Source organism: Podarcis liolepis (assembly GCF_965112155.1).
Source record: "Podarcis liolepis genome assembly, chromosome: 16".
In the NCBI taxonomy this organism is placed as follows: domain Eukaryota; kingdom Metazoa; phylum Chordata; class Lepidosauria; order Squamata; family Lacertidae; genus Podarcis; species Podarcis liolepis.
Genome location: NC_139567.1, coordinates 6,063,252 through 6,090,951, shown reverse-complemented (window position 1 = coordinate 6,090,951; position 27,700 = coordinate 6,063,252).

Here is a 27,700-nt window from a genome sequence, read left to right as displayed (position 1 = left end):
AGCTTTCGTGTCTTGACCTCTTGAGCTTGTGAAGAGTTTTTCTGAGAAGATGGCTGTACTGCACTTAGTTGTGCTCTGGCTTGGCTTCGTGTATAGGGGCGAGCTGTGGTTTTGTGCCCTGTGCCAGCCAGATCTGTGTAGGGATTGCAGGGGGGTGCAGCATCCGGAGGTGCCACTATGGTTTGGCTACTGGATGGTGTCTGTAATTTATCTGTGGAGAGGGTCTGGGTTTGGGTCTGGTGTGGTTGATTGGTGATGGCGTTCTGTGTGCCTCTGGTTCTGGTGTCGGTTTTTGTGGGGAGGGCTAATTTCCAGATGTCTGGCAGGCGGGACGTGTCGTCACGCTTGTTCATGTTGTGAGGGTGTTTCTCTATCTCGATGGCTTCCATGATTATTCTCTTGTGGTGATGTTCCATGTTAAATTGCTCTTTAACATTCCATTGCTCTTTAACATGGAACATCACCACAAGAGAATAATCATGGAATCATCTATCTATCTATCTATCTATCTATCTATCTATCTATCTATCATCTATCTATCTATCTATCTATCTATCATCTATCTAATCTATCTATCTATCTATCTATCTATCTATCAACTATCTATCATCTATCTATATCTATCTATCTATCATCTATCTATCATCTATCTATCTATCAATCAATCATCTATCTATCTATCTATCTATCATCTATCTATCTATCTATCTATCTATCTATCTATCATCTATCTATCATCTATCTATCTCTATCTATCTATCTATCATCTATCTATCATCTATCTATCTCTATCTATCTATCTATCTATCTATCTATCTATCTATCTATCTATCTATCTATCATCTATCTATCTATCAATCATCTATCTATCTATCTATCTATCATCTATCTATCATCTATCTATCTATCTATCTCTATCTATCATCTATCTATATCTATCTATCATTTACCTATCTATCATTATCTATCTATCTATCTATCATCTATCTATCTATCATCTATTTATCTATCTTATCTATCTCTCTATCATCTATCTATCTAATCTATCTAATCTATCTATCTATCTATCTATCTATCTATCTATCTATCTATATCATCTAACTACCTATCATCTATCTATCTCTATCTAAAATCTATCTTTCTATTGTGATGAACAAACAACGCTAGTGGGATTTCAAGAAGCTCTGTGAATGTCTAAGGAATATTGTAAAAAGAAAACAAGAAGGAGAGGGTATATAAAATGCAATATTAAAATTAGGAAATGCGTAACTAAAAAAATGGATATGAATGATTGTCAGAGAGGCTGAAGGAAGTCTAAAAGAGAAAATATGTGATAAATTTTGATATGATATTACAAATGTATGTTGGAAATTAATAAAAATTATTTTTTAAAAAAATATATCTTTCTATCATCTGTCTATTTAGGTCACTGTGGCATAGCATGGGGGCTGGGGGTCCATCGCCCTGAGCACAGTTTTTTTGGGGGGTGTATTCTTTATGACACTCTGCCATGTCATGTGCTGTTGCATCCTTCTCACATTGCCCTCCAGTTGGAGGGAACCTTGAGAAGGGTGCAACAGCTCATGGTACTATGCAAGCCCAACGAGACTCACAAAAATTGTGTGGGGCTCACAGGGCACTGTGAGCTGTTGCACCCTTCTCAAGGCGCCCTCCAGCTGGAAGGCAGGTGAGAAGGATGCCACAACTCATGGTGCCATGCGAGCCCAGCCTCATGCCCCACTCCCATGACCTTGTAAGAGAGTAGATGATCCACACATTTTGATATCCTCATCACACAGAGGTCCATCCAATTCTGCAGGGTGTCTAGGCACATACAGCTAAATGTCACAGACTTCCCACCGAAAACATGGAGGTGAGGGGACAGGGTCTGCAGCTCATGGTAACAGGGGCAATTAGATAGGAGATGTTTACTCCCTTGTTTACTCCACTCCAAATCTGACTTGCAGATGTCAGTCTAAAGCAAGGGGCCCCAAGTTTTGGGGGCCCAGAAGGACATTTGGAAATCTAAGCTGTTTATTTGTATATATTTTAAATTTTTATATATGGATGTTTTATGACGTTTTATGATGCCCTATACTTGTAATGCCTAATAAAGGTTTGGCGAAGTAAGTAGGAAATCTAAGACTGTTATTGGCACCACAAAATACACATTTCACAGAAGAAATCTTGTTGATGCTCAGAACCACCCTAAAACAGGCATGCACGCGTGCGCACACACACACACACACACACACACACACACACCAGCATAAGTAAAACATGGGGAGAAAGCACACAACACTCCCCCAAAGAACAGGAACCTGTCCTAACCAGCAAAAGAAAATAAAAGTTTTCTTTCAAAAAAATGGTAGTGCAGGGCAGCCCTGGAAGACACCTGAGACATCATGCCCACTAGTACCATACTGGAACCTCCAGACCTAAGGCCATATTCCTTGCAGCCTGGAAAGAGACTTGCAGAGTAGAAGTGGCCACTAGAGGAATGAGTATTCTTCCCCTCCTGCCTGCTGTTTTTTCCTCTCCCCAAAGGCTGCCTTCCATTTGAGGAGCCCCAGTTTTCCCAATGCCATCTACTTTAGGATGAAGTGTCAACAGTGTACACTTTCACACTGAGAAGTTCCTCTGTAACCTGGCAACGTGCATTATAAAATCACTTTCTAATAGGTCTCTTCTCTTATGTCTCAGTCACTCACATCGGAATAATAAGCCATTTGCTGACCACCACCACCCCTCTTTTTATGTACTGCAGAAGCACAATATGTTTACTTTCATGTATCACTGAATCTGTCATAAGGAAGCAAGAAAAGGAAGTACTTGATGTAGCACACATTTAATCTGCAGAATTTGCTTCCACAGAAGGCAGTGATGGACACCAACTTGGATGGCTCTAAAAGAGGATTGCCCAGATTCATGGAGGATACGGCCATCATTGGCTTCTAACTCTGATATCTATGTTCTATCTCCACTGTCAGAGGCAGAACACTTCTGAATTCCAGTTGATGGACAACTGTAGGAGGGGAGAGTTCTGTTGTGAGTCGAGGACCCGTCACCCACTTAGAGATAAATAAGACACAAGGACACATGTATTTTAGGTTAATGGGCTAAATAAGGACACAACTTTATTGGTTACAGCATGTGAGTGGTATTGGCTTAGGCATTGGATCGAACGATCTCTACATGACCCCGCTCTGTGGGGGTCATTAGTGGGTTAACAACCAGTGGGAGGAGCTTGTTGATGCAAATACAACTGGAAGCTTCCCCTGATGTCACCGGGGGTCATGCCATGGCCCTAGCCACCAGAAGGGCATCAGACAGGATCCATGACTGCCAGATCCCTTTAACGGAATACTCAAAAGGGGTAGGCGATGGCCACAACCTGCCCTCGAACACACCACACATATTCCAATGCCTAACCGCTGGGAGGGGAGAGTTCTGTTGCATTGAGATAATGATTGGCCGAGTCCCACTGGCATCCGGTTGGCCATCCTGAGAACAGTTTTACAGAAGCAGGAGGAGGAAGGAGGAACAAAACCTGGGGAGGACTCCAAAAGCAGGCCAATAACAAATAAGCATGTTCAATATTCCGTGTTCACAGAATTTAGCTAGGAAGAGGAGGAGCGGAAAATATGGAGGAAGTGAAAATGGAATGGTATATTGGGGAGGAGGACAGGGTTGGCACCCTGAGCAGAAACAATCTGCACTACAACATTTATGTTGCAGGTCCAGTTGTTCTTTACCAGAATCATAATTTGTGTGTCCTGAAGCTTCCTCAGATATTCCCTGAGTTCTAGAGTTGTGAGAGAGTTATACACCTCTATCTTGTGTCCTCTTACTCACCTTTTCTCTAAACTAAATGTTGCAGCCTTTCCTCACAAGGGATTTGCTCCCCGCCCCACCCCACGTCACTGTGGTTGCCCTTCTCTGAACCATTTACAATTCTATAATATCCCTTTTTGAGATGAGGCAAGCAGAACGTATACCTTTCTAAGTGTCCAAAGCATCCACTGCTGTAATCAATGTTAAAAGAAATGGGGAGAAGGGGGGAGTTTAAACTTTATAAGAGCTGAACTCTTGCCGCTATGTACTCCTGCAACAGCTATTTAGCTACTACTTCAATTTCATCCAAATAGCTTTCTATTTGAGGTGCCACACACTGGAAATGGTTTGGGAAAAGGCCCCATTTAGATTGAAGATGCAAGACTACCAATATGCAGTGAAATTACTTACTGTCATCTATGCGAAGTCTGTTGTTGGCAATTCGTGTCAGTTACAAATTAAGTTGCACGGAGGTATAGTTCTCGATAGAAATCAATTTTAGGCACAGAATGCCTTATTTGCAGTTTTATGGCTTAAGACTACTGACAAGAAATGATTTACTGTAGGCAGAGGGAGAAATGCTGTAGAGGGGGTGATTGTTTGAATTTGACTTTTTTCCATTTTTATTGACAGTGTTTTCTTTCAAATGTTTAATGTAGAGTATTATGCTATTTAATTTAAAATCAGTCTCAGTCAATAAAACATGCTAGCACATTGTCAGGTTGGAATCTGCCTGGTGAGCAAGATTTGGGCCAGCAAATGGCACACTATATTTCAAATTATATCAGCAACATTTTAAACAGTGAAAAGCATGGACAGGCAGAGGCAAAAGCACAAAAACAGCTCAGCGTGAATGCTGGGAGCAATTGTATTTATTTTTAATACGCTAATTTAGCGCAATAAAATTATTGCACTAAAGGAAAGAGTATGCATTGCATGCAGAGCTTATAGAACTAATTGGAATATAGTCAGGCCACATATTCACATGGAAGGGCTCAGAAATAACATAAGACTCTGAACAAAAATATTTTTATATACTGTTATTTGAAATCATACAAAATTGTATGTGTGTAATGGGGATTCCCTGATGCAGCTGGAGAAGAGGAGGTTAAGGGGTGATATGATAGCCATGTTCAAATATATAAAAGGATGTCGCATAGAGGAGGGAGAAAGATTGTTTTCTGCTGCTCCAGAGAAGCGGACACGGGGCAATGGATCCAAACTACAAGAAAGGAGATTCCACCTAAACATTAGGAAGAACTTCCTGACAGTAAGAGCTGTTCGACAGTGGAATTTGCTGCCCAGGAGTGTGGTGGAGTCTCCTTCTTTGGAGGTCTTTAAGCAGAGGCTTGACAACCATATGTCAGGAGTGCTCTGATGGTGTTTCCTGCTTGGCAGGGGGTTGGACTCGATGGCCCTTGTGGTCTCTTCCAACTCTATGATTCTATGATTCTATGAGGACTGTATTGGATTCACCTTTTCCCATTTTTAAAGTGAAAGTGCTAGAGGGGGGATTGTTTTGTGGTGGGGAGAAATATTATGTCCCCTGGGAGAGGGGGAAATGACCAACATTGCCTCAATACCAGTAATATTTTGAGAAAATTTGCCAAACCTAAAGTTTTACATTATCATATTTCACATACATTCCACAGCTCACAGATATTCCACAGTTCCTTCCTCTACAATATGTAGTGAAATGTCCATCAGCGCTCAAAGTTTGTTTGTTTGTTTTTTATTAAAAAGAACCTACACATTTTCAAGAAGCGCTCGCAGAGAAATGTTTGACTGAAAATTGATGAGAATTGTGCACCTGACTCCCATCTGTGCTTTGAAACAAAAATCTTTCTTCATTCTGCCTTATGTTTCTCTTGGTCATGTAGGTATAAATGGGAAATGAAGTTAAAAGGATTTGCATGCCCTGATACAGAATTGCATGAGATCAGGATGTTTGCAGCAATAAAGTACTTTGCAATTTAAACACCGAGGGACTGTTGATATGTCCATTCATCACCATCCATTTACTGCAACATCGAGCGTGTGTTTTTGTTTATTGCACCCCACCTTGATATTTATATGGCATGGGGAATCTCAGGCTCAGGGGCCAAATGTGGCCCTCCAGTTCTCTCTATCTACACCCCAGGACTCTCCCGAGGCCGCAGCCCCCCCCCCCCAATCTCCACAGCCCACATCCCCCATTGGCATTGTTTTGAATCCTCCTTGAGTCTTTTTGCCTGGCTGGAATACCTCTTGCTTGCCTGGATGAAGGACAGAGAGTGGCTTGTGAATGTGTGTAGAAGCTAGCCTACCATACAAAGGCAACATTCACATTAGGATCAGATGCCTGTCAATCCTTTCCCATTTTTGTGACATAGCATATTATAGCAATTATGCTCTGTGCAAGTATGAAAGCATAAAATGACAGTTAGCGTATACCATAGTGCAAGGGTGGGAAATGTCACCCTGGGGCCACATTCCATTCCGGAGAACCTCTTGAGGGCCACAAACTGAGGATGGGAGGGACCAGAGGCAAAGGTGGGCAGAGCAATGAATGTACATTTTACTTTTGTGTGGTGGGCTATTTCCTGCACACACACAACTCCCTTTCCATCCTCCATTCAGACAATGGAAAACTGAGCTAAGGGTATGAACTGAACAAAAAATCAACCTTGATAAGCGATAATGGGATTTGTAGTCCAGTAACATCTGGATGGTGCCATGTTGGATACTCCTAAACTAGTCTCTGTTTATATGTGAGCCTGCAAAATCACTTTATGTTGTTTACTGGGTACATTTGTTTCTTCTCTATTGTATCCTATAGTCTGTAGAGTTAATTTCTTTCAGGTCAAACACAAAAGAAGTAATGTGTCAACAATGAGTTTTTAATCATCATTGGGGATGTTCTCCAGAGCCAGCCCAATCCCCACACATTCTGGATAATCCTGATGTCTCCCAGATCCCCGGCGGGGGACTGGGAAGGATAAACACCCAGTGCCTGAGCCAAGGTCTCCCTACATCTGAAATTTAATAAAGTTGTGGCCAATTTTAATCCCATAGCACATTGTCTTGAGTCATTATTCCGTTCGGGGGTCACCTGGGGGTGGGGGGACTCTGCCTGTCCATGCAATGAGTTTTTCATCATTGTTGGGGATTTCTGCTGTTCACCAAATGGTTGACTGTTTCTTTGCATCTCTAAGATTCACACGGGGAATCAAGGCAGTTGATGAAAGGATGATGGCACAGTTGTCTCAGGCTGTCTCCTTGTCCTTTTTAAAAACCAGCACTCCCCCGACCTCATTGACATCATTGATCACCAAGAGAACACACATAGCAGCTTCCAGTGTTTTTGAAATAGGGTGACATTCACAGGTAATGTCAAAGTTAAAGCCATGCTATGTTATTATAACTCACGTTTTAGAGACATATGTTTTGTGCGAGCGGCAATCAGACCTTTGAGAACTACAGTATTGGCTTGTACTTTCCATGCTTGCAAAGACATACTCCAGCAGGTTAGTGGATGAGACCAATAGTGGGTCCAATGGCCAAGAAGGCAGTTACTGCACATGCTATAGAGCAGGCATCCCCAACCTGTGGTCCTCCAGATGTTTTGGCCTACAACTCCCATGATCCCTAGCTAACAGGACCAGTGGTCAGGGATGGTGGGAACTGTAGTCCGAAACATCTGGAAGGCTGAAGGTTGAGGATGCCTGCTATAGAGGAAAATGAAGGGCAGATGGGGTTCATCAACCTGAGAAGGTTGCCCATCTAGGAGAAAAAAATCTCTGATCCTAACCCTCTGCTGGCTTGTGGCTATTCATGAGAAAAGATTCAGGAGTAAACCCCAAAGAAAAATCTGTACCTGCTGCCTTGCAGGATCTCTTTGGGAGAATAAAAGTCTAAGGAGCAAATCCTAAGTAAATCTGGAGTGGAGTCCCTATGGTGGTTGGATGGCATCTTGTACACCTCTTACGGGCAACTCCTGCAGCCAAGCTGTTGCCAAATGTATTGCTCTGCTTTCCTTTGGACCACATCAGCAAGGCTGAGAGGGGTGGTTGTCATCTGGGCAGCGCAGGACCTCCATACATACTGCCCAGGCTTGCATCCCAGATAAATCACTTCAGTTCTGCTAACACAGCAAAAAGAATGTAAAGGCAGCAGTTATGAGTTCCCAGTCTCTGCATCCACAGTATGGCTGTGATTCTCCATGCTCTCCTGTTTCTCGAGATAAACAGATGCTAACAAGATATTAGTGTTAACAAGCCAAACATGTTTATAGATTTTTTTTCTTTGTTGTTTTATTTTTATGTGAATGAAAATATTCTAGCTCAAACGTCTAGGGCTCTAAATTGACCATTTCATAAGTTACTGTTCTATGGGTAATAAGTGTACATATTTTCAACTGTAAAGTACACACACCCCATTCCCACAAACCCACAGCTTTCACTCTTGACAGCTGCATATTTATAATGAGTGTTTAAAGGAAGACTCTGATGGTGGGTATTCTGATTATGGTTCTTGATCACAGGGAGGTTTCTAAGCACTTTCAGCTAAGTATTCTAAGCATCTCCCTTCAGACTTTGGCACTGAATGTATAAAGATCAGAAGGATAAGGCAACTTTATGGAGAATAGGCTATCAGTGGTTACTGCTTCTAGGCTTCCCATGAGCATCCTGTTGGCTGCTGTCAGAACAAGATGCTGGACTGATCCAGCAGGGCTCTCCCTGTGTTTTATGAGTGAGGGAGTGGGTATGGAACTCAGGAGGACATTGGTTGGAAGTGGGACACGTGTGAATGGTCTCAAGGTCTCTTCAGCATTGATGGGAGACCTGTTACCCTTCAGATGTGGCTGAACTCCAACTCCCAACAGCCACAGCCAGCATGGCCAATTGTCAAGGATGATGGGAACCGGAGTCCAATAACATTGGAGGGACACAGGTTTCCCCAGTTCTGCTGCTTTACACACTTTGTGCCTTCGCACATTCAGCTGAACACCTGAATGGGGATACAGTTTACTATCAAGAGTTACAATTTCCCATCTTTGGGGAGATAATATTTCAGTCCAGCTAGGATCCAAAGTCCATGATGTGAGAATTCTAAACAGAAGAGGTTAGATATTTTCAACTGTCAATATAGTTGATCACCCACTGGTACTGATAGCAATTAAATTTCAGAATGTCCATACTTACATAGGACTCGCCCCTGAAATGGCAAGTTTCAGAATTAAATATAGGGATGGGTGAACCAATCTATTTCCATTCCATGACAGTTTCACATGTGGACGCCCATAAGTCCATCCTGTCCAATTCTTGCATTTAAAAAAAAAACTGTTTGAAAAAATTCCATCTATTTCAAACTGTTTTTCTCTCAAAGTGCACATTCTAAAAATCTTTTAGTTTTTTTTAAAACTGAGAACGGACTGCATTTTAACACTCAGGGTGTGCAAACTCCTATCAGATAGCTAAGTTCCCATCTGCACATTAGTCTAAAAGGTGGAGATCAAGTTCGGTTTGTATCAGAGATACAGATTACCAATTGTATCACACAGATCGAATTAATTGATTGCAAAGAGCAGAGATGACACAATGGGCTCACCAGTATTTCCCAGAATTGCCCTTTTAAATCTAGTTACGTTTTTGATACTTCCATGGTCTCATTGTGGGAATCGAAAGTGGCTGATAATGACAGAAGGTGAAAAGGGGGGGACTCACACAAACTTTATATCATCCAGTTCTCTGGAGGGAATTCCCCTGGACTTTGAAGCTCAGAAAAGCTCTGGACTTTGTAGCCTTAATGAACAAGCGGATCTAAGATGCTTTCTACTTGACTTGGCCTTAATAACTGAATGCACATTTTGATGTAAAATACTAAGAAGAGCTCCAGAAACAGCCTGCCTTTGAAATTTGTTTCTACTTCTACTTCTTTCAGAATGTTCAGGCCTAATATTTTATTAGCAGCTGTTACTGCCTTTTAACTTCAGACACCACAGACCATTTTCATGTTTCTCCTTTCAAAGTGGCACTCAGTACTGGCAGAAGAATTGCCTTTTGTGGAAATGATGTTCTCTGAATTGCTCGCCCTTCTCCTTATTAATTTCAACATGCATCAAGCAATGGAAGTGACAATGCAGTGTAGCTTCGGCCACCCAAAGGAAAGCAGACAAATATATTGATCATATTACTTGAAGTGCTATGTGGGAAAATGGGGTATTCCACTCTTGCAAGCTACAGTTATTGTAATTTCATTTTTTAAAAAAGAAAATATGAAAGTTGTATCAGAGCTCCAGATCTGAGTTAAAGTGATAGACTTGTCCCCAGTGCTTTTTTCTGGTGGTACTCAACAGTATGCAGTACTGGCAACTCTCCCCCATTAGCAAAGCTGCATGCTCCAGTACCGGGGGTGGAGAGCAGGCGGGGGCGTGGCTGGCACGCATCCGGGGTGTGTGGCACGCCACCTACGGGGGTGTAGCACCCGGTGAGGTGGGGAGGGTGCGCAGCACGTGTCCAGGGGTGATCGCGATGGTACGCCCCCTTCCCTATCGTGCCAGGGGCGGTGCGCTCCTGCCGTCCCTCCCTTCCTCCGCCAGTGCCCCCCCCCTGCAAATTAGCAATGGAAGTAAGCATGCCATAGCACCTCATTCTGTTGCAACAGAAGCCAGAGTGAGCAAGTTCTTTCTTTCTGTCTCTCTCCCTCGATTGACAAAGGCCGAGCAGGAGAGAGGGGCTGTCACTTCCCTCCTCAGACCAGGCGGATGGCAAAGAGACCAGAGCAGGAGGGGACACTGCGGGAATGAGCAGGGTCCCTGCGCTGGCTCCAGGGGTAGGTAGGACCCAATGATGGCTGGCTTTGGTGCATAGGAGAATGAAGGGCCTGGTTGGAGGGAGAAGAAAATAATACCCTGGGCATTCAGTGCCAGGCTGTGTCTCCCATTTTACTCTGGCTGCACTATGGAACAGAGGAATAGAGGAATAGGCACCTACATCTTTTCTCTCCTCGTTCCCCCACCCTCCTTTGGGGTGTGTGTTTGTCTTTTCTTTTTAATGAAAGAACGACACACTGCTAATTACAGCAGGTAATTGCATTTCTTTTTGAATGTCATTTGAAGTCACAGACTTTGTATGTGCCAGCATTTTCATTTTGTTTTGTTTTTAATTCCCTTTTATCCTTGCAGAGGACATGGGGTGGTGCTTCCTCTCATCCCACCCCCCTCTCACTCTCTCAGTGCATTTTAAAGGTAAATAGGAGGGGCTGGGGTGGGGTAACTCCATATGGTCTATTACTAACGCAGAAGAGCTACAGTCAGTCAGCAAGTCTCCTCTCCCCCTCTTCTCATCTCTCCTGGGTGCACAGCAAGCTGTAGGGTGGGGACAAAAAAAAAAGCATCAACCATCTTCATTCTGGGACGCTTAAGCTGCTTTTAAGTGCTATCTATCAGGTAGACTCCACCCCCTTTAAAAGGGTTAGCTGCTTTCAGGCCAGCCACTCCAACTCCAGCTGAAGCATCCACAGAGGATAGTGGAATGCTGGGGAGGAGAATGTAAGTGGGCTCATCAGACAGTAATTGAACCCACACATGCTCATGCACGCCAAGGTTAAAATTGAGACGCTCGTTACTTGTACCCAACCAACATACTGGAAGTAGCTTAGCATCTTTCAGCAAAGGGGGTGGGTGGAGGGAACAGAGGAAACAGAAGTGAATGGTGATTCTTTCTCAGCTGTCAGGGTGAATCGGGTGAAGGACATTTGTTATGTACTAAGCTTGGATCCTAGAACAATAGGCAAGTAGGATCCTAGAATGCAACAACTGATTGGCCTGCAGGAAAAGACCAATCAGGCTCCAGGAAGGAAGCAGAATCAGCCAATCAGACGGGACTTATTGTGTAAATAATGTATATAAAAGTCTGAGGTTTGGGGGCAATTCAATCACTGTTTTACAAGCTGCAATAAAGAGCATGAAATCACTACAGGACTCCGAGTATATTTCAACATTGCAGACTCAGCATCCCTCTTCTTGTGTGACCGTTATCAAAACTGTGTATCTTTCTGGTTGCCTTTGTGGTGGTGGTGGTGCAATTTAGAAATCAGATAAATTAACATATCATCAGGAGAGATGTGCAACTTCCTTCTTTGAACATGGACAAGTGTGACATGCTCACCATCTTGACTTTTCTGCCCTATTGACAACACCACCCCACAGACAAACATGTGGCTTCAGTACATGTAAAACCTGCAAAATACACACATGTGAGTCACACACTGACAGTTGTCATGCTTTCTTCTCCCTCCAGCACACATACACACACTTACCATTTAGTGAGAGTATAATGTGCTTTGTTGTTGTTTAGTCGTTTAGTTGTGTCAGACTCTTAGTGGCCCATAAAGGGAAAGGAAAACACCCTCTTGAAGAAGAGTTTGCTACAAATTTAGTTTATTTAGCCCCCTCCCCATTATAACTGCATATGTAGTAGTGAGGAACAATGAACAGCTGCAGGGCACTGACATTGGAGAACATACAGTGGTACCTCTAGTTGTGGACATGATCCATTCACACCCTGAAAAGTCAGCAACTAGAGCGGTGCTTCTGCGCAAGCACAGAGCACGATAGAGTGCTTCTGTGCATGTGCGAAGAACGCAGAACGCTTCTGCGCATGAGCACGTGGCAAAACCTGAAAGTATACACTTCTGGGTTTGCCACGTTCGCAAGCCAAAAAGATGCAACAGGAACCTAACGCAACACGAGGTATGACTGTATGAAAAGTGTGGCACATATTGTAACAGCTTCATGGTAAGTAACAGCACGATTTTTCTAGGAAAAAGCACTGCTTGTTCCACTGGTGAAATGCTTTGCAGAACATTGTCATTCCAGAGAATGCATTACATTATTGCACAATAGAGTGTGCAATTTGTTGTAGAAAAAGTTTCCACTAGAGCAACTGTTGCACTGGTGTCCTCTGTTGTACAACATTAAATCTCACCTGTTCCGTGTTTTGTGTGTGTGTGTGTGTGCCCGTGCCCTGAGTACTTTTCTGTTCCTGAACATTTAAGTGGGAATAGCGACCGCACCCAGAACAGCCTAATTCCTGTGCGTATTGTTGTTATTATTATATTTGCATGGGAGGTTCCATTCATGATTTTTGTCTGAAATGTATCTAGTAAAACAAAACCATTATGTGCAACATGATTTGGTACTTTCTTGTTGGGCTTTTCATTTCCGTTTAATTGTTTTGCTAGCTCCCCACCCCCTTAATGCTACAATCTAGATCTGCAGATACCATTGTTTCATCAAGTTTCCACCAATCTGCTTCCAGTTGCAGACTACTACATCTCTGCAATGTTTTATTTCAATTTTCACACTAGCCCCAGTACTGTTGAATCACCATGATTCCGTGGCTTTTTGCCATTTAAATTGCCCCCAAGTTTATTTGCATTTAATGAACTTTTCTCGCCACTGAATATCATATTATGAAAAAGGAATGGTAAGGAAGTGACATGGGAAAGGGAAGGTGGAGGTGATAATTGATCGTGAAGATTGTACATTAGTCTCCTTTAGTTATATTAATTCCTTAAAAGCAACACATCATTAACTACCTCTTACTCTCCAAAATCATGTTCTGTAAGTCATTCTATTAATAAGCACCATCCTATTAAGCAAACCATCTAATTATTAATCCATTAGCAATCAGATTGCACACATTCAAGCATCTTTTCAAAAGGTACCTTCTTGACAGGCTGATTTGGTGGAATACCCCCCCTCCAAATATTGTCAAGTTATGATTTAAAAGGTCGGCTTCCCAAATTTAATGAGGAATTAATGACTTGAATGATCTCATAATTCTCGAACAGACCCTGCTTGCAGATTAATTGCACTTCCTGACTATTTCCTTGAAAAGTGCTACATTGTGTGCTGTAAACTTTCCAAATACTATTCCCCAACCCACCCCTTGTTTAAGTGAACTGATTCACTTAATTCAAGAGATAGCAGCATTTGTGGCTGCAGCACAAAGGGAACAATTAAAACAATGGTTCAACAAGCACTTGGATGTGTCTTGTGGTATTTTATTGCCTACAAACCTCTAGCACAGGGGTGGGAAAACCTTCTGGAGCCTGGTGGCATGCTTCCAGTGTTGTGCTTCTGACGGCATATCAAGTTTAAGGAGCCTTTACTTTTCAGGGCACTTAACGTGCATACTAAGTACCCTGGGCCCCTGAACAAAGTTCTACTCAAAATAGACCTATGGAAATTCATGAGCCCAATTTAGTAAAGTCCATTAATTTCAATGGGTCTCCCTTCAGTAGGATTAGAAGTGGATTCAATCCTGTTCTCCAGGGTTCCATCCACCTGAGACACTACCATTTGATCTATGCTGTCACTGCTAGCAGTTGCATTTGGGGGGAAAGTAAAGGGATTAGCAGAACAAGACTCAGGAGGAGGAAATACAATGCAATGCTATGGCAAACATTCGATCAGCGCATGCACTTCAGATGGAGTGATCTCTGCTATGCAGCGGTGGAGCATGTCTCCATGGTGCCTGGGATGGGTGTATGTGCGCACCAATGCCAGTAGTGACGTGAGGTGCAAAGTACGAACAGGGATCTGATCCCAGTCTCACACAGTAATGCAGGGCTGGTTTGGGGAGGGTGGGGGGAGAGAGCAGCATCGGTCCCCTCCCCCAAAAAATGCAGCCAGGGGGATCATCCCAGCAGCCCCCACCCCACGCTACGCTCTTGCTCCTGTGCACTGTTCTGGGGGTTCTGGGAAAAAACCTGTTGTGCTAGTGGACATCTTTGTGTGGATTTCCGCTAGCAGGACTTGTTGGTTGAAACCAGCCTGGTAGGGAGTGTGGAATTTTTGAGCTTTCAAATTCCAAAATTAAATGGTGTGAAAAAGTTGTAACATGACTTAGGAATTCAAAAGGTATTTTGGTTAAATTACTATAATTTAGTTTTGCTTTTTAAGTAAAATGTGTTTAAAATTGCATGCAAAACATTTAAAATGATTGCCAAGTACTTGCAGTTATACTGTATATTAATTTTAATTGTTTATTATTTGGCATTACCTGACATTTTCCATACACCTGGCTGAATAAATTAGCAAAAAATAAAGTTTCGCCCCCTAAAATGACATGCCCTGCACCCAGGATTTACCTGAGGGAGGATGAGCTTGGGCAGTTGGAGCCACCCTCCAATGTGGAAGGAGGAACATCTGCATGCACAGCAAAAGCAAAAAGCAAAATGAATTTGTCTTAAAAGAAACCCAAAATGACATATTTGTTATCCTTCTGATGAATCTTCTATAAGAAATAATTACAAAAACTTTTATGTCAGATTCCATAAACTTGCTAGCTGTTGTTGTTGTTTAGTCGTTTAGTCGTGTCCGACTCTTCGTAACCCCATGAACCAGAGCATTCCAGGCACTCCTGTCTTCCACTGCCTCCTGCAGTTTGGTCAAACTCATGTTCGTAGCTTCAAAAACACAGTCCAGCCATCTCATCCAGCTCCACCTGGTACGCAGGCTGAGACCCTACCTGCCAGCGGACTGTCTCGCCAGAGTGGTGCATGCTCTGCTTATCTCCCGCTTGGACTACTGCAATGCAGTCTATGTGGGGCTACCTTTGAAGGTGACCTGGAAACTACAACTAATCCAGAATGCAGCAGCTATATTGGTGACTGGGGGCGGCCGCCAAGACCACATAACACTGATCTTGAAAGACCTACATTGGCTCCCAGTACGTTTCCGAGCACAATTCAAATTGTTGGTGTTGACCTTTAAAGCCCTAAACGGCCTCGGCCCAGTATACCTGAAGGAGCGTCTCCATCCCCATCGTTCTGCCCGGACGCTGAGATCCAGTGCCGAGGGCCTTCTGGCGGTTCCCTCATTGCGAGAAGCAAAGCTACAGGGAACCAGGCAGAGGGCCTTCTCTGTAGTGGCGCCCGCCCTGTGAAACACCTTCCCCCCAGATGTCAAAGAGATAAACAACTACCTGACATTCAGAAGACATCTTAAGGCAGCCCTGTTCAGGGAAGTTTTTAATGTGTGACATCTTAGTGTATTTTTTGTCTTTGTGGAAGCCGCCCAGAATGGCTGGGGAAACCCAGCCAGATGGGCGGGGTACAAATTAATAATAATAATAATAATTATTATTATTATTATTATTATTATTATTATTATTATCCTTTGTTGTCCCCTTCTCCTTGTGCCCACAATCTTTGCCAACATTAGGGTCTTTTCCAGGGAGTCTTCTCTTCTCATGAGTGTCCACAGTATTAGAACCTTAGCTTCAGGATCTGTCCTTCCAGTGAGCACTCAGGGCTGATTTCCTTCAGAATGTAGAGGTTTGATCTTCTTGCAGTCCATGGGACTCTCAAGAGTCTCCTCCAGCACCATAATCCAAAAGCATCCATTCTTCAGTGATCAGCCTTCTTGATAGTCCAGCTCTCAATGCAGCTCATGAAGGGGAGATTTGTCAACTACTGAAGACCTTACTGACATTAAACTATGACTTAGCAACTTAGCTGAGGGTGCTTTAGTCTAGGGGTGTGGAACCTGTGGACTTCCCGACCCATCTAGGGCTGATGGGAGTTGGAGTCCAATATCTTTTGAAGGACCACAGGATCCCCATCCTTGCTTCAGTGGGAGTTTATAATTGTAAGAACACCAACACATTATTTGGGTATCTGTAATATATATACAGGTAACTGGTGATGGGGAGGGAGGAACTACGGAAAACAACCTTGCCAAGCAAAATGTGCTTGGGTTTAGTTATCGTCACTGATTCAACATCACTGAGATGTTGAGTTGGGAAAAAAAGAATGAATGGAATATAATGGCACATAAATCCCCCAAGGAGAAAATAAAGTGTATATGTGCATCTATATTTTATTCCCTGAGTGTTCTGCTGTTTGACAAGGACACCAAAAAAAGTTATCCCATGCCAATAGCAATGAAACATGAAGACTGAAATGCTATGCACAGCTACAGTACCTGGAAATAAGTGGAGCTTGCTTCTTCAGTAAGTATGCATAGAATTGTCATGTCAGGCCACAATTCAATACAAAATTAGATGCTCATAAGACAATTTATTCAAATGGGCTTGATGTAGACTTGATAACGCATGTTTTGAATGAAAACAGTCCACCCATTTGCAAGCAGGTAAGACCTAAAACTAGGGCTGGTTGAAATATTCATCCCAGGAACTTTTCATAGATTTTGGTAGTTGGGGAGAAAAAGCCACCCAAAAATTTTTGGATTCATTTTCAAGGGTAGGTCAATTCTAAGAACCTTTCAGGGGTGGGCTGACTATTAACAATGAGGTTCAAAGGCTGCTTGAAGGGTTGGTTAAAATGCCTTCAGCAGCAGGGTAGTTTTCCCTTCTAAAGTGTGAAAAAATATCTCCACCGGAATTACTCAATAGGATGTGTTTGCTTTTTTAAAATATACATTTATAGACTGCTTACTCCCTGGAAGATCTTGGAGCAATTTACAATGCATAAATACATATAGAACTACTTCCATCCACTCATCCTCACCTACAGATTCATAACATGCATGCTACTACACAATCTCATCACTGGGAAAACTGATTGAAAACATTGGGGAAATGATGGAAAAATAACCAAACCTAGAGAAGAAAAGTCTTGCTGAAGCAAGGACAAGTCCTGTCTCATAAACCTATAAGAGGTCTTTGAGAGTGTCAACAAGCCTATTGTTAGAGGTGACCTAGTTTACATAGGGACAGTTTCCACCAGTTTCCCCAGAGCAGGCATCAAGATGACCAGTCTGTAATTTCCAGGATCTCCCTTGACCTGTTTGCACTAGCAACTTCCCAGTCCTCAGGTATGGAGGCTGATCTGAGGTGCAAGTTACAGATTTCTGTTGGAAGATCAGCAGTTTTGCCTTTGAGGTATTTCAGAACTCTCAGGTGGATGCTGTCTGGACACAGCTATGATGTGCTCATAGCAAGCCTGCAGAGTCTTAAACACTTTACAACAGTACATTGCCCATCTTTTGTGATGGTTTTTTGTGTCCTTTGCTAGGCCTTACAGGCTTAGGCTTTCAAAGACTTCCTAGAATGCCTTTACAAGTCTTTGCTAGATCTTACAGTGTGAGGCTGTCTAGAGTGGTACCTTCAAAGTTCTGGAGAGCACTGGGTGTGTTGTTGCTGTTGTTAAAGCAGAACAACATAGGATTATTATTTTTTACCAACATAAATAAAACTTTTAACTTTTTTTTCTTTTTAAAACATATTCACTGCTGTGCTTTAACAGAAAAACAACCAGATCTCTACAATGCCCACAGGCAACATTTAGGACAGCCTGACATGCAAAGCCCATGGATATATCAGGAAAACAGACATATCAGAAAATATCAAAAACAGAGCAACAAAATAACACAAGGTTTTGTGAGGAGACCCAATCTGATTCAGTGGGGGTTGCAGACATTGAATTTTGCATCAGAAGGAGGGAAGAGATGAAAAGCAAATTTACCTTGTTATTCATTCCCCACATGAAGGCACCACACACCCATGTGATATTACGCAACATTGCATACAAAAATGTGTATACAGTGGTACCTTGGTTTGCAAACGTTTTGGATTACAAACACGTCAAACCCGGAAATGCGTGTCCTGGTTTGCAACCTTTTTTTGGATTACAGCCCATTTTTTTGGATTATGAACAAATGTTTTTTGGAGGCCCCATTGGCAAAAGCGCGCCTTGGGTTACAACCTGTTTTGGTTTACAAGCGGACCTCCGGAACGGATTATGGTTGTAAACCAAGGTACCACTGTATCAGAAGAAATATGCACTTAAATACTGGTTAATTTCTGTGAGGTTAAATTTAAGAAGAATCTCAAGCTGATGTGGAAAATGTGGCAAGCTGAATTGAAGACTGGAAAAATGAGGAACTCAAGGAACCCAAAATTATTCACCTCTAAAATACAGTCAACATAGAACAAAAATGCCATTTACATTCTTTGGCAACAGCAGCAGTTGCAGCCCAATGGGGCCTCATTGAGCCACTGGGGGACAAGGGATAACAGACAACAGAGACTGTGCAGACTATAGACACCAGAGATCGGACAGGCTACAGACATCGGAAAGCAGAACATAAACAACCAATCATGCCAGGACATAGGAAGAGGTCCAGTGAGGATCTGTTAGCAGGAGCAAAGTGGCTCCTGGACTGTAAGGTGACTAGCGGAGATGGGTCCTGTCCCTTCCTTCTCATTTTGCCACGAACACACTTTTCAAAGCCATTTTTGTTTCCTCCTCCTCCTCCTCCCCTTTCCACTGATCTAATGCTGAGCTCGCTGACAGTTCACTCAGGATCATTTGGCAGCATGATCAAGGAGTTGGCTGGCTGGAGAGGCAGGAGCAGGGACTTCATTATTAGCGGCAGCTGGGGAGGGGGAATACTCTGAGCAGGCACTCTGGGGGCCACACTAAGGTGGGAAAAGCAGCAAGTCTCTGTGACCCCCCCCCCCGTGTGAGCTTTCTAAAAAAACAACCCCCCTCTCTCTCCAAGTTGAGTACAACACAGTGGCAAGCTGCTACTCCCACATGAGAATAAACTACCCCCTTTTCAAATAACACTGGTTGCTGGTTATGAAAGGCATGAGATTGTGTAAAGGTGAATGCTCTCAACGGCATGGATATTCAGGGCTCTTATTATATTCAAGTATTGGCTGTGTCTGAGACCACTTAGTCAGAGAAGTCTCACGTCTACTGATTGAAAGGGGACCACTCCACAGTAAGCATTTTTGAAGACAAGTGCGTAGGAAGATAGATGAAAAGTGTTTGTTCCATCCTTTAGCAGGCAGAGCTCATGACGTCTGTTTGAGAAGTTATTGATTCTTCATCACTAGGAGAAATTTTACAGGTGATATCATAAAACAAATTGCTTGGAAGATTTTCTTCCCTTGCAGTAAATCAGCTAGAGTTAGTGCAGAGAATTCTGAATTCAATGTATTAGCCATTTTGGGATGAAACTGAAATCTACTTTGTCCTCCTAAAGAAAAACATTTTTCAGTCTTCACACTCAGATGGATCATCACTCATAATTCCATAACTGTACTGTATTCTTCATGTTCCTTTATTTCTTTTTTTATATATAAATACTTAATAATAATAATAATAATGGTTAGCTTATAATGCCTAGAAAAAGAGGTGCTATTGAACTTTGAATAAGAGCAAGAGCAATAAATAAGATGTAACAGTGATGAATGAATTAGGAAAAAATGAGACATTAGATATGCATTTTCTCCATTTTCTTCTACAGGGAGACCAGTATGAGGTATTGTTGCTATTGCTGTCAGCACCATAATTATGCAACACTGTATACATACATGACACTTTACAAAGAATAGGTCCCTTCCCCAAGGGTTTTACGATCTAAAATGTAACATAAGGAAGCAACAAAAGAAGAGGGTGTAAATGGATTGCAGGCATAAACAGGGCAAAGATTAAGGATCCACACAGATTGCAAAATCACTTTATCTGTGCACAGTGGCAGAGGAAGGGTGGGTGAGGGGGGTGGTCCACCCCGGGTGCCATCTCTGAGGAGGGGTGACAGGAAGGCACCCCATGGAGGGCTCGTCCCACCACCCCCGGGCCCGGCGGCATGAGCCGCTTCTATTGTGCCACTGCAGCCACGTGTGGAGGATAATCCGCTTGCAGTTGCACCCTCCTCTGTACAGGGCTCGAGCGGTGCCGTCGGCAAACTTCCCAGTGGTGCATGCGCAGTGCTGCTCGAGCGCCATATGTCGTACGCTAACCCTCTGCCACCGCTGCATTGAAGGATCCCTCCAACGCTGCTGCAGCTGTGAGTGAAGGATCTCTCTGATGCCACTGCAGCTGCGAGGGAAGGATCCCGCCGCCATACGTATGGCACGTGTGCATGCATGGTATGCAGTGGCACACACACACATGTGCGGTATGTAGCGGCACACGCACATGCGCCGGCGGGTGGTTTGCCCTACCCCCTGACATGACACCCCACCCCGCTCCTTCCTTCCCCACTGTCTGTGCATTGTCAAAATTCTGATCAGTTTCTGAGGCACTCTGTGATCTCTCTGCTTCCATCTGGGTTCTGGGTTCTGACCCACACTGAATAGACATAAACCCTTGTGCTGGTGGAACATCTAAGGCTCATCCGGACTTCCTTTTGTGCCACAATCCTAGGCACAAATCCATGCTTTAAAGCTCAGTGACTAAGTGCCTGTCCCTCTTTTCTTTTTCGTCCCTGTGCTTTCTCCACAAAAAGCTGCTCTTTACTGCTGAATTGGAGCAAATGGCAATCTGCAGAAAACCTGAATTGCTGTTTGTTCTGATTCAGTGTTAATGAATGGGTTTTCCTGGGGAAATTCTTCTGTGTCTGTGCAAAAAGTGTATACAAAATGCGCATGTTTTAAATGTGGACTTACTTGAGAGAACACCTAAATTTAATTCAACTGTACTCAGAAGTGAGTCCAGTTAAATTAAATTTAGGTGCTCTCTCAAGTAAGTCCATATTGCAGGATGTGGATAACAGTGAACTGTTAAAAAATCACTAAATACTGTACAAGCACCTCCTCCAGAATCCCTTGATTATGTGGACTTTTCCAGGGTTCTGTCCAAAAAGTCTACACAAAACGGAACCAAACAAACCAATGACTATCGGCATTTTAGTGCATATTTCTCCTAATATACATATTTTTATGCAGTTTCCCCTAATGTAAGGTCTTATTTTTCACTATGCATTTTTCACACACATTTTACTCTAGTATATGCATTTTTGTACACATTTCTTGGCTGGAGAACTGCATTGCAAAATTAGGAGAGGTTCAAATTAAAAAGGATGGCCATGTTTTGGTTCATGTGTTGTTTTGGGAAGTATGAATTACATAGATTCTCTTTTAAATGAGAACTGAATCAAGTTAATCCTTCATCCTTACCTGTAACAGTGAATTTTATATGTTAATAATATACCGTGCATATAAATGCTTTCCTTTGTCCCTCTTGAATCTGCCATCCTGAATTATCCCACTCCATAGGTTTATTCATTCAAAATGAAGGCAGGATAAGCAAAACATTAAATTTGAAACCAATCAGTTTGCACAAGGTGTGTTATGAAAACATAACTTTTAGCGTGCAAACCACATTAAAGGTTGACTGCATTGAATTCTCCCACTACAAACTTTCATTGTGAATGAATTATCCCACTTCAGTTTGCCTTCAAAGTAGGGAAGACAGGAGAGTGAAGTTGATTGATTTGCAATAGATCAACAATGATTTCTGACTCCCGGTTGAAAACAACAATGCAACCAAATGTTGTTTGATTCTAAATTAGGTTGGTGAAATGAGGATTAAAAAAAGCCAAGAGTGACAATAACTAGGAGTGGATTTTTGTGTGGAAGCATTGCAAACTCAGTTTGCTTCTGAAGGCGGGTCCGGGGAGGCAATGAACACCGGGTGTCAACCGTGAGGGCGGGTGACATCGCTGTGCCACCCCCAACCCCACCCTATGCTCGCTGCGTGGACGATGCCCCCAGACGCTTCCTGCACAGGTGGCGGGCCGCTAGGGACGATGCTTCTGTGGGGGGCTAGTGGCGCCCCCCGATGCTTTCCATGCAGGCAGCAGGCAGCCAGGGATGCTCACCGCATGGGCGACAAGCAATGCCCCCCCATGCTTGCTGCATGAGTGGCAGGCGGCTAGGGACGCTTGACACACAGGCAGCTAGAAGCACCCCACCACGCTTGCCATGTGGACAGCTAGCCCCAGGTGCCAGGGCAGGTAGCTCTGCCCCCGATTCCTGTCTTGAGAAAGTGGCACCCTATTACTTACCATATTTTTTTGCACCATAACACTTACTTTTTTCCTCCTAGAAAGTAAGGGGAAATGTCTGTGCGTGTTATGGAGTGAATGCCTGCGGGTGGCGGGGGGATCAGCTGTAGTCGTGAGCAGAGGATCCATGATTCCCCTTCCTTCCCTCCTCCATGGTTACAAAGCATGGATCCATATGGATCCTCAGGATTTTTGCATTGGGCTACTCCAAACTCACTGTCAGATCACATGTCTGTGGCCACAGCATGAACCACAAAAATCATATATCCACTATTTCGTTTAGAATATTTTTTTCCTTGTTTTCCTCCTCTAAAAACTATGTGCGTGTTATGGTCTGGTGCGTGTTATAGAGCGAAAAATACGGTAATTCAAAATGTATGCTTCTCCAGTCATCATTTTGCACCTGGCATTGTTTAATGGACCTCAAGTTTCTTGTAAAAAGAAGAAAAGAACCAGCAAGCTTGAGGTCTGCCCACCCCTGCAGCAGAGAATATTTCACAGAGTATCACTTTGGTTGCATTTTATTTATTTATTTAAGACTGGTAGCTTATGCGAAGGAATCAAACTACGGGAAAGTTAACCGAATTCTCATTTGGTGGAAGCGAGAAAGACCATCCTCTCTAAACAACTTTCCCTCCCCTGTAAACATCTTCATGATAAAATGGAGTTGTGGCCTTCTGCCAGGGAAGCAACAGAGAACAGAACTAGCCAGATGGTAATTAAGTTGAGTTTCTTCAGCTTGATTTCTCAGAGGACATGTTCTTTTTTATTTTCTTTTTAAATCGGCTTTATTTGATATGAACTATAAATATGAGAATGCAACAGGAAATGATGGCGTATCAGGAACAGAGAACAAGAATTGAATAGACGTGAGTTTTGATGGCTCTCAAAGATTTCAGGCAGGGAACCCTACCTGGAGATGCCAGAGACAGAACCTGGGGGCTTCTGAGTGCAAGTCAGGTGCTCTACCACAGAATTACGGTCCTCTCCCTAAAGTGCAAAAGGGGGTCTGAATCTGTTTCTGCAGTTGTTGCAGTGGCAGCAGTGCTGGCTGGCCAGCTGCTTGGAAGGAAACCTTTGAGATGGAGGTCCTTGGAATAGAAGATGTTTTGCAGTCAGTAAAAAGGTAAAGGGACCCCTGACCATTAGGTCCAGTCGTGGCTGACTCTGGGGTTGTGGCGCTCATCTCACTTTATTGGCCGAGGGAGCCAGCATACAGCTTCCGGGTCATGTGGCCAGCATGACTAAGCCGCTTCTGGTGAACCAGAGCAGTGCATGGAAACACCGTTAACCTTCCCGCCAGAGTGGTACCTATTTAACTACTTGCACTTTGACGTGCTGTCGAACTGCTAGGTTGGCAGGAGCAGGGACCAAGCAACGGGAACTCACCCCGTCTCGGGGATTCGAACCGACGCCCTTCTGATCGGCAAGTCCTAGGCTCTGTGGTTTAACCCACAGCGCCACCCGCGTCCCATAGTCAGTAGTCTAATGCTTATCCTGTATTTTCTCTATGTGTTGTAGGCCTATATAATCCTGCTTCTTGAGTGTAAGACAGATATGTTGTGAAAGGGCATATGCATAGTCACCAACTGCCTTGAAAATGCCAGGAGTGTCACAAAAGCCCTTAAGCCATCACAACTTCTTACTTCATGCAGAGTCCCAAACTGCCATCTTTGTTGAAGAGAAAATAACTACTCCTCCTCTTCTTCCTCCTCCTTTTCCACCTCCACCACCACTACCACCTCCTTTGCTGCCACTCCTGGGAGTTGGAGAAGGTGGGGTGTGGGAAAAAGAGATGAATTGGGTCTGAGGGAAGGAGCTAGGCTGGCTGGCTGGTGAAATAGCAGCAGCAGTAGCAGGAAAAAGAAGAGGAGGAAGGGGGGGAGAGGCAAGGGGGAGCAAGGCAATGGGAACACCACCACCACTGTCACCACTGTCCATGGGAGGCTGTGACTCTCTGGCTTGGCAGATACCCAGCCACCCATCCAGCAGGCCATGCCAAATAAAAACAAGAAGGAGAAAGTGAGCCAGGTCAGGCTTGATGAGAAGGGGGTGTCTGGAGGAGACCCTTGGCAGGAGCAGGCCTGGATGGTGTTGGGGTGGTTGGGCAGTGGGATGGTGGGAAAGGGTGTAGCTGCTATAGAGTAGGCAGGGGGGGCCTGGAGTTTGAGGGGTGGGGGAGTAAGGAGGTTATGGGGTCAAGGATGGGTGTTGGAGCTAGCTGGGCTTCGGGGGCTTATCTATAATCATTAAAAACTTTAATAAAAATATTACAGTGCAAAAGATGCAGTGTTCACTATCTATGAAAAAGAATAAATGCATTCCCCAATATCTCCAAAATGATGCACACAAGTTTGCAGCATGTTTAGGACACAGCAAGTCATTATGGCTTTGCTTATTCTATAGCCCATAGTTTGATCCATGTTTGCTTTTGATGTCTGCATGCACTGATCCCCTGTCTGTGTTCTGATTGTAGTCTGAATTGTGGAGGCCCTGTCCGTTTTGTGTTTACAGGAGCATCCCTCTTGTTATTCTGTGAAATTTTGGAAAGTAGAATGCAAGGTGGCTGTCACAGAAGGTACAGTTGAATGGCTGCAGCAGGGATGATAATTTATTTTCAATTCTGAAATATTCCCTCAGGTACATCCTTCTGAGGAACATGTGTGGGCAGGACCAGAGGAGAGACCCAACTTGCATTGAACATCATATCTTGTTGTTGAACCCATCAAGGCCTCTCCCATCTCCTTGTATGACTCTTGGGTGATTATAGATTATGTATGGTATTTGCATGTGTGTATTAGCACACACCCTGGTTTAGAGACTTATTGTAGATTCAGATTTGGCTAAAACATGCCATAAAGTTAGATGAGAGCCCCCCTGCATTGCCACCGCCACTCCCCCCCCCCACTGTTCTGAGATGAGTTCAATCCACCCAGCTGTAACTTTAAATCTGTTTCCAAATCTTGCTTTCCAGAACCAGGCACAATTTTGACTAGGAGTGCTTTGAGAATGTTAACAATGTGCAATGGGGATATATTATACAGTAGGCTCTGACACTCCTTCAATTCAGAACAATTATTCCACCAAGAGAATGAGGAAAACAGTTACAGAGTCTTTTCTCCTACTACTATTTGGGTTGCATAGCCTATAAAAGAAATATGTGCTTTGGGCATTCAGTGAAAAATGACAAGTTTAAGCCTGCATGTTAATTAAGTGTGATTTTGCTGCTGACATCTTTTCAAGGAACTGTAAAACTGTGGGCCCTGTTTCCCCAGTGTAGCTATTTATACAAGTGCAAAGTAGGTGTGAAACATTTCCCTTCTCATAGACATGGCTGTGGTGGAGAGAGAGAGAGAGAGAGAGAGAGAGAGAGAGAGAGAGAGAGAGAGAGTCCTGTTGTGAATTATGTTGCAGCTTTAAAAACCAATATGCAGTCATGGTGTGTGTGGAGATCAGTCTTATTGAAGATTCTATAGCACAACTGGGTTCACATGTAAACTAGGCTAAATCACTTCAAAATCCCCCCCTCTTTCCTGTTCCCTGTTCCCACTCCCAACCTACTCTGTAGCAATTATCATAATTAGTAGCAGTGGCAGTGTTTTTATATCCTGCCTTTTCCCCAGACCAGGATGCAAGGTGACTTACACAAATTAAAACAATACAGACAAAATACAAAAAGCTAAGAACATATAAGAGATAATCATTAAAAAGTAATTAAACTCCTATAGAATTAAAACAATATAAAGAACCAATCTATTAAAATACTGATAATAAAAATAGCACAGCGCTATTAAAAGCCCTTTCCATAAAAAACAAAAAACAAATGGAACAGTCTTCACCTGCTTGTAGAGGGTCAACAAGGAGAGAGTCCGATGAAGGTAGTGGAAGGACATCTGCTTTGCATGCAGAAGGTTCCAACCTCCATCATGCTGCCTCAGGTGGCAGAATCTCAAGGGGCAGTGCCCAGCAGACACCCCACCCACCTCCACCTCCACCAGAGAAACAAGGAGCAGCAGCAGTGGCCTCCAGCAAGACCTTGCAAGAGTTCTGTGAGAATTCACTACATCTCGCTGGAAGACACCACCATGTGGTCCTGGTAAGTGAGGCTTTGAGAAGAGGGAGGCACCTTTCCATTTTGCCTCAGGTGGTGAAACAGGATAGGCCTACCCTGCCAGCAAGCAACACATTACATATGTAGCAGAGAGAGGGAGGGAACATGGGGAAATAAATGCCTTTTGTCAGCAGTCTGCCGATAGAGATAATTATGTTGTGATTGACGATAGCCAGACATAAGTCTCGGCTATCAAATTCACCCTGGAGAAAGAGTGAAGGTGGTTAACCTCTGAAGGGGTTAACCAACTTCAGAGATGAGGAATCTACATCTTGACCAAAAGCCAAGTATAAGAGCCCCCTATGGGCATGGGATCTGCAAATGCCTCCCCTTCTCTAGGAGCTGGCCTCCTGGGTCATGTCTCTTTCTCTTAAAAGAGAGTGTGCAAGATATTTAGTGGATAATGCATCCATTACAAGGAGTATTTATGTTAGGGCTGAGAGCACCATTGTCAGAGGCTCCAGCATCCTCTTGAATGTTTTAGAAAAAAACAAAACACCTACTCAGAGTTTGCTAGAGATGCACTGAACCGTTGGGTTTAATTTCAGGATTCACCGTGCTTCTCAGACAAGGAGCTTTTGCACTGGTGCTTGCCAAGCAAAGATTGGAAATTGCTGCAAACAAAAGCACACCTTTTAAAATACCTGCAGGAAAACAAAGCAAAAGAATTGGTTGTGTGTGCTTTCCTAGAATGAAAACACTGTCAAACAAACAAACAAACAAACAAACAGACAGACATACACCACCCCCTGGATAAGGTACTTTAAACTTTCAGGTTCAGGTGTTGTGCAGTTGTGGGCAGAGGTCCACAGCTTGGGAAGTTGCAATAATCACAGGACAACCATTCTGGAATTAAACAGGACAAAACAGATGTCAGCAAATTTTGGTGCAGGTACTGGTGTGTATCATGCATCAACCAGCCCAACTGCTGAGTGATTATT